The sequence below is a fragment of the Meleagris gallopavo genome, chromosome 6 (genome assembly GCF_000146605.3).
Source record: "Meleagris gallopavo isolate NT-WF06-2002-E0010 breed Aviagen turkey brand Nicholas breeding stock chromosome 6, Turkey_5.1, whole genome shotgun sequence".
Taxonomy (NCBI): domain Eukaryota; kingdom Metazoa; phylum Chordata; class Aves; order Galliformes; family Phasianidae; genus Meleagris; species Meleagris gallopavo.
Window position 1 is genome coordinate 37,332,599 of NC_015016.2, and position 6,697 is coordinate 37,339,295.

Here is a 6,697-nt window from a genome sequence, read left to right on the forward strand (position 1 = left end):
TGAGAAGGCACTGCTCCAACAAGCATCACTCACTCTGCACTCTTTGGAACCTAAAGCAGGTATCTGGGGTCTGAAACCAACCATAGAACAGAGAATGTTTGATGGTATCTCAAAGGGATTTACAACTTCACAGTGGGACAGGTCATGTGGCTGGAGTGCTGCAATGGATGGATGCAGGCTCTTGAGGAAAGCCAGGCTGAGAAATAGGTGAACATGGGCTTCAATCTATGTGAAGGGCTGTCTGCAGCACACAGTTTTGCTTGGAAAAAGTGACAAAGCAGTCAAGATCTTATGGGTAAGAATCAGAGAAGTCTGAAATGGGTTATGTCATGCTAGGTGCCTGCTGCAAGCTTCCTGATCAAAAGGGGGAAGTAGAAGACTTCACTCAAAAGCTGAAACAAGCTTCATAATCTTTGGCCCTGGTACCCAATAGGAACTAGAACCACTCCGACATCTGCAGATGGAATAACATTGCTGAGCACAAGAAACCCAAATTTCTGGCCTCTGTTGATTTCTTGATACAAGTGACTGACAAGACTTCGGTACAACATAAGGAGTGAACCCACAAACCAAGCCTAAAAAGAAAGACTGAGGACCAGTAAAAATCTCTCTCTTTTCTTGGTAGCTGGTGGAACTTTAGTCAGCTCAAATGCCTTCCAAATGCTTCACTCTTCCCCTTCAGAAAAGAGGCACCATAAGACTCGAGATGCTTTGGCCTAGCTATTAACTCCTGTAGCTGTTATCATAGACGAGACTGAAAGCTTTAGCTGTTAGACAAAAGAGAGTTAATCCACTCAGTCTCCATCAGGATTATTTTTAGGTGTGGTTATGGCCAGTCTTCAAGTCTTTCTATAGTGTGTTTTCATTATATATTTCGATGACCTTTAAGTATTATGGGTGACCATTAGCACTTCTCAGCATAACAATATTAATAGCAGGTTGGAGAATTACACAGATCAAATCTAATGAAAGTGAATAGAGTGGAGAAATGTAAGTTGCCATGTTTGCTGCTGCTTTGGCTCTCCCTGAGCTACGTGGTTTGGTGAATCCCCCACTGAGATAAGAGATCCAAGTTGTTTTCTTATTTTTTAGTCTCCATTTCCTGGGAATATTGATAAATTCCAGAAAGTCATTGCCTCTCATGTTGAATTCCCCGTGCATCTCTAAAGACTGACTGACACTGAATGCAGGACACAAGGCCCATTACCTCAGCTACCTAGCACGAAAAACAAAACAAAACAAACAACCAAGCAAACAAAAGCTCCACAGTCTGGTCTAGCAGAAATCAGTCATCATGCTAATCAGAGCAATCTCATCAATGATTGTGGGGGTTTGTTTAAACTCTCTGGTGAAATACCCCAGTGTTTTTTGTTTTTTTCATTTATTGCGTATTATAATGTATTAGAGTAAAACAAACTCTTCATTCCAAATGTGAAAGAGTGTTTTTTAAGAGAGCATCCCACCTGCAGCTGCTAATCAAAGACATTGCCCTGAAAACCCCAAAATTTCAGATCATTTCTAGGGAGAGACATAGTTCCCTAATGACTCTCACTGCACAGAAATATCAGAAGAACGAATTGAACCCACATCATCATCATATATCGTAAGAACTAAAACCACATTCGGATTACTACAGAGTTACTCTAGATGTTGATTAATACATTTTGTAGCACAGACAAAACAAAACACAAAAATAACAACTAAACAATAACAACAACAAAACTGTGTTCTCTCATACCTATGAGAGTGGCTTTCTTTTCCCATAGTTGAAAACAGGACTCCTTGGTAGAGGTAGAAGACTATTTTTATATCCATCTGAAGTACTTGCACATTTGTCCCTCACACAGTTTTTGAAGATGTAAATACATAAGAAACGCAACAGAAAAGAGCGGACTCACAGCACATCCTCTGAGGAGCCAGCTGTCCTCCTGATGAAAGGGAACTAAATGCACTGTGGAGTATTAAGAGGTGCTGTTAATCTGTGCTTCACTGCACTCTGGGCACCCTGGTCTAATGGTTGGCAACCCTGCCCACAGCAGGGGGATTGAAACTAGATGATCTTAACGTCCTTTTCAATCCAGGCCAGTCTATGACTCTATGATACTCTCAGAGCTACAGAATTACTCTGATTGTACCACTGTGGATTCTCTATTGGACCAGAAAGTCCTCTCACATCGATTTCCAGTCAGAGAACTTATACAAAGCTCCTCAAAAGCTTTCACGGACTGACAGCTAAACTGATCACTACTTTGGGTACTGACTTCCCCATTCAAACATTACCTGTCATGCACTGTTATTGTGAGGGGAAAGCAATAAAAAATAATTGTCACAAGCGTTGCTGTTTAAACAGATGAAAGATGTCACCAGCATCCCCTTGCAGGAATAAGGATATTTGGTTTTCGTTCTAACTTTCTGCTGTTTCTTCTTTCTGCTCAATGCTGAGACAAACACTGCTGCTGCTGCACAGTGAACTCTATTAGGAAACTGGTTTCTCTGAAAAATAACCACATCCTTAGTTTCCAAGCCATAATCCTTACATATTGGCCCATTCAGGCAAATACGTAAGGGTGGCCAATGCCAGCAAGCATTCCAAGATATGTGTTAGAGACATAATTTAAGCAGATTGGATAAAGAAATGAATTGCAGATTTCAAACTGGCCTTTACAGGGTGGATTTATCTGCTATTCAGATCGCCACTGGCACAAAATTTAGGAACATTGCAAGTAAAACAAAAAGCGTAGACTGAGCCATAATTCTTCTTCTGGATCAAAGATATTTCCCCCCCCCAAAAGAAACAGAAAACAACAAAAACTGACGAAAATAAAAATCATCCAGTTGTTACCCTCAAATGATCCTAAGAAGGAATTGCGATATAAAAGCAGCAAGGCAAAATCCTTCCTTCACAGAAAGAAGTAACAAGAAATGGGATAATAGTGTATATAAAACATATAAATGTTTTGCTGAACAATAATCTTGAGACCTAAAAAAACAAAGCTACTGAAAAATAAGATACTTTTTGTGTATCAGTGGAAATGAGACTACACAGGTGGGGCTTTGTCTGTCTTATTTGGAGTATGAGAGAGGATAAAGTTTCCCTGCTACTGTGAAGAGCTGCTGAAAATTCATCTGTGTGTTGACACATCCTCTGAAGAAACAGTTTAAGAGCTCTGCTTGCCTAAATTTTGAACTTCAGTCATAATAAGAATATCATTGTCACATATTCTTACTCATTATAGGAAGCAAAGAGAGGATTTGATAGGGGAAAGAGAGTACTTAAAGTAATAATATTTCAGCCACAGGGAATTTATCAAGAAGAAGGAAGTGCTAGCACATCACAAGTAGGTCAGTTTCTGAAGAGTACTTCTCCCCAGAAAAATAGGAGAATATTACAAACATTTCTGTGAAGACAAAGATAAGTCCCTATAATCAGTCTGCTCGCTATTCTTGAGCATACAAACAAATAATCCAGGTTTAAAATAAAAGTGGATTGTTTTCATCCCCAAAGGAATTTTGCAGTTATGTCAAGAAATTTTCACATACTGTATTGCTCTGTAAACAAAAGTGATCATAACAGTTCCATGAAGTTTAACAATTAATGCCCAATGTAGACTATAAAATCCTTACCCCAATGTAAGAAAACAAGAACAAATCATAACAGAACTGGATCCCCTGTGCTCAGTATATATAGACAAAGTGTAAATGAGTTCTAACATGAAGTCCATTCACAAACCTGCTAAAATGATACTTCTGTACTTTACAAACACTGTAGTAAAGCCTACTTCAACAGTAAACATCTTTCCATAAACCGTAAGTCTGCAGAACTCATACCTCAGTAGAAGGGAGTGGACTGACATGGCCAGTTCAGAGCTCCCGCTGCAGATTTGTTAGCTGTCTTCCTACTCCACGTATGCATCCTTTCCTCATTTGCAGATATCACATCCCATTAAAAGAGAGCTGAATATTGTCCTTGCATGGAGAACACTCCACGCTGAAAGAACTCACCTTGGTCTTGCTGATAAAAGAGCATCTGGTTTTGAAAAAGTTCTAAAAATATCAGAACAGATTCAGATTTTAAAAACTCGAAGGAAGCCTGACTTCATGAAGTAGCAGGAGGAAGAACAAGGACTGCTTTTCCAGTTTAAAATATCACTGTGTGAATTCAGGCATTCATAGTTTTAATGGTCTAAGCCAAAAGGTGGTATGCATTAGGAAAGTGCACCTGATCAGCACCTTCCCCAAGAGCAGTAGGTGATAAAAAGCAGTCAGTCTGGCTTTTGAACTGTTACAGATACCATCCACTTTCTCAGAGTAAGATCTGAGAAAGTAATGATCAAAATAGGTTGTTCTTCTTATAGCATTAACTTCAAGAGTCTCTATCATGATCCAATGGGATATCACCAAGTATGCAGAGGGCTGGGAGACTATTGTCATTTCACCCTGCGTGCTGTACAACCCTGGAAGGCAGTCTGAGACTGTGATAAGAAGGGCCCTGCAGAAACAAAATGGTCGAGACAAGAAAACTACCCCTTTGCTACTAAATACTGTCAATCAGCAATAAATCATCTACTTGCTGTGGATGAAAACTAAACAGCGTACAACAACTTTACTTGCAAGCCCATGACTAAACTGGTGGTCAGAGAGGGACTTCTCCTAGCACGCATGCCTTCCGCAGCCAAATAACACCACTCACATGTGGGAACCTTCAGCAGGTAGGTAGCTACTCATGTGAGCAAAATCAGGCCTTTATTTACTGATCCCCACAGGGTCAGATCTGCAGACCGACCTCCTTCCCATCCAGCACTCCCTGCATCAGTTCAGTCATTCAAGCAGGCAAACGGCCCAGCACTCTGCGTCTTTATTTCCTCTCTCTCTCTCTGTCTCTTATTTGACTCCAAAATGAAAAGGAGGGAGAAGGCGGCAGGTTAGAGGGAAGCCTGCAGAGGATTCCTCCTCCCCAGATTAGGATTTAATTGTATTCCAAGTGAGTCCCTTCTGGTTGCGCTCAGTCTTTCAGATGAATGTTTCATCAATATGATTAGGATCACATCCCTCAGTCTCGTCTATTCACACAATTGGTTGTGACAGCTCGGAGTATAGTACTCCCTAAAGGAAATATTAGATACCACCCTATCACTTTATTCAAATCATATTTTGCACTCCACACTTTCAGCCTAATGGCATTCGCCCCCGGATTACTTATTTGCGATACCCAGCAAGCACTAAAATCCTTCCTATAAGGATTAAATCAACATTTATATTAGAGATATTATTATTACAAGGAGGGTTGTGGCTGTTTTGGAAGGTGGGGAACAAGCTTTGGATACTTCAGCAGAGGGGAAAAGGTCCAAAAAGAAAAAAAGAAAGAAGAGGGGGGGATGAAGAGAAAACAAGAAAATGAACGAAAAAAGGAGAAAAGAAAGAAAGAAAAACAGCATCGACGGTGGCAAACCCAGCTCCGTGGGATGGATGGCACAGGGGAGGTGCTGCCAGGCCCCGCTCCATCACCTCAGCGCCTTTTTCTCCATAGAGTGGGGCTGCCCCAACCGCTCACTGCCGGCTTTCCCTGCACCCAGAGCCGGGATGGAGCATTTCCGAGGAATACTATAGAGGGTGAATCCCCTCCTCGGCCTCCAACGCCGCTCTCTTCTCAGGGCCAAGCCGCGCTGAGACGGCTCTGAGAAGAGAGCGGCAGCGGCTGAGGAAGCTTCGTAAAGCAGCAAAGAGGAGGCAAAAAGCAGCGAGCGGGCTGTGAAAACCCGGCGTTGGGGATGGGGCAGGGTGGAAGAAATTCAGACTGAAAGTAAAACCTCTGTCACGTACTCGAAGAGAAAACAACAACACAAATCTTGCTCCTTCCTCCCGGGTAGGGCGGCCCTTCTCCCAACGAGGGGAAGAGCCGTCGGAAAAGGTGGGGTTTGGGGTCGTTTGGTTTTCCCCGATGGGTGCGAAATGTCGGTGGTGAAGTGTGGGATGGGCAGCGAGAGGCGAAGTTTCGTTGGGAAAGCGAGCCAAGAGCAGGAGCGGGGCTGTTTTAACGAAAAATCCCCAAATTCTTCACCGAGGTCTCCATCCTGCTCAGCCCTGGGAAGAACCTCTCTGATCTACCGCTGCTCGCCTACGCTGTTAAAATAAATATAAACACCGAGCTGAAGCATCTCCATTCGAATGACGGACAAATATGTGAAATAATCGTTAAATCGCAACAAACGGCCTCAAATCGTTAGCAGTGTGCTTCAGGGGTGGGGAAAGGGAGGAGGGGACCCCCGGCGCCGCGCTCATCTCCCCCAGCCCCTCTCCCGATGGCCGGGCGTCCCCGCAGCGCTGCCAGCCCGTATGAGGGGACCGTCCTGCCTCCTCCCCCCCCGCAATAAGGAGCCCGCAGCCCGGGGTCGAGGCTCTCTGCTGTTTGCCGCAGTAAATGGCGTTACGAAGCAAAGCGCAAAGGTAGTTAACTTTATCTTCCGCTAACATAAACAAATAGGCGTCCGGCTCCTTGATCTTTATTTAAATATTGAGTTGTTTATCGGTGTCATCCTATGAAGATTAATTAGCAGCCTTTATTCACAATTTGGCGTCTGACACCCCGTTTTAGGAATGCATTATAATCACAAGGTGTTAATTGGGGCCAGCCAGGCACTTATGTTTCTATTAAATAGTGTGAGGACTTTTTCACAAGTTTTTTTCTTTTCTCTCTTTT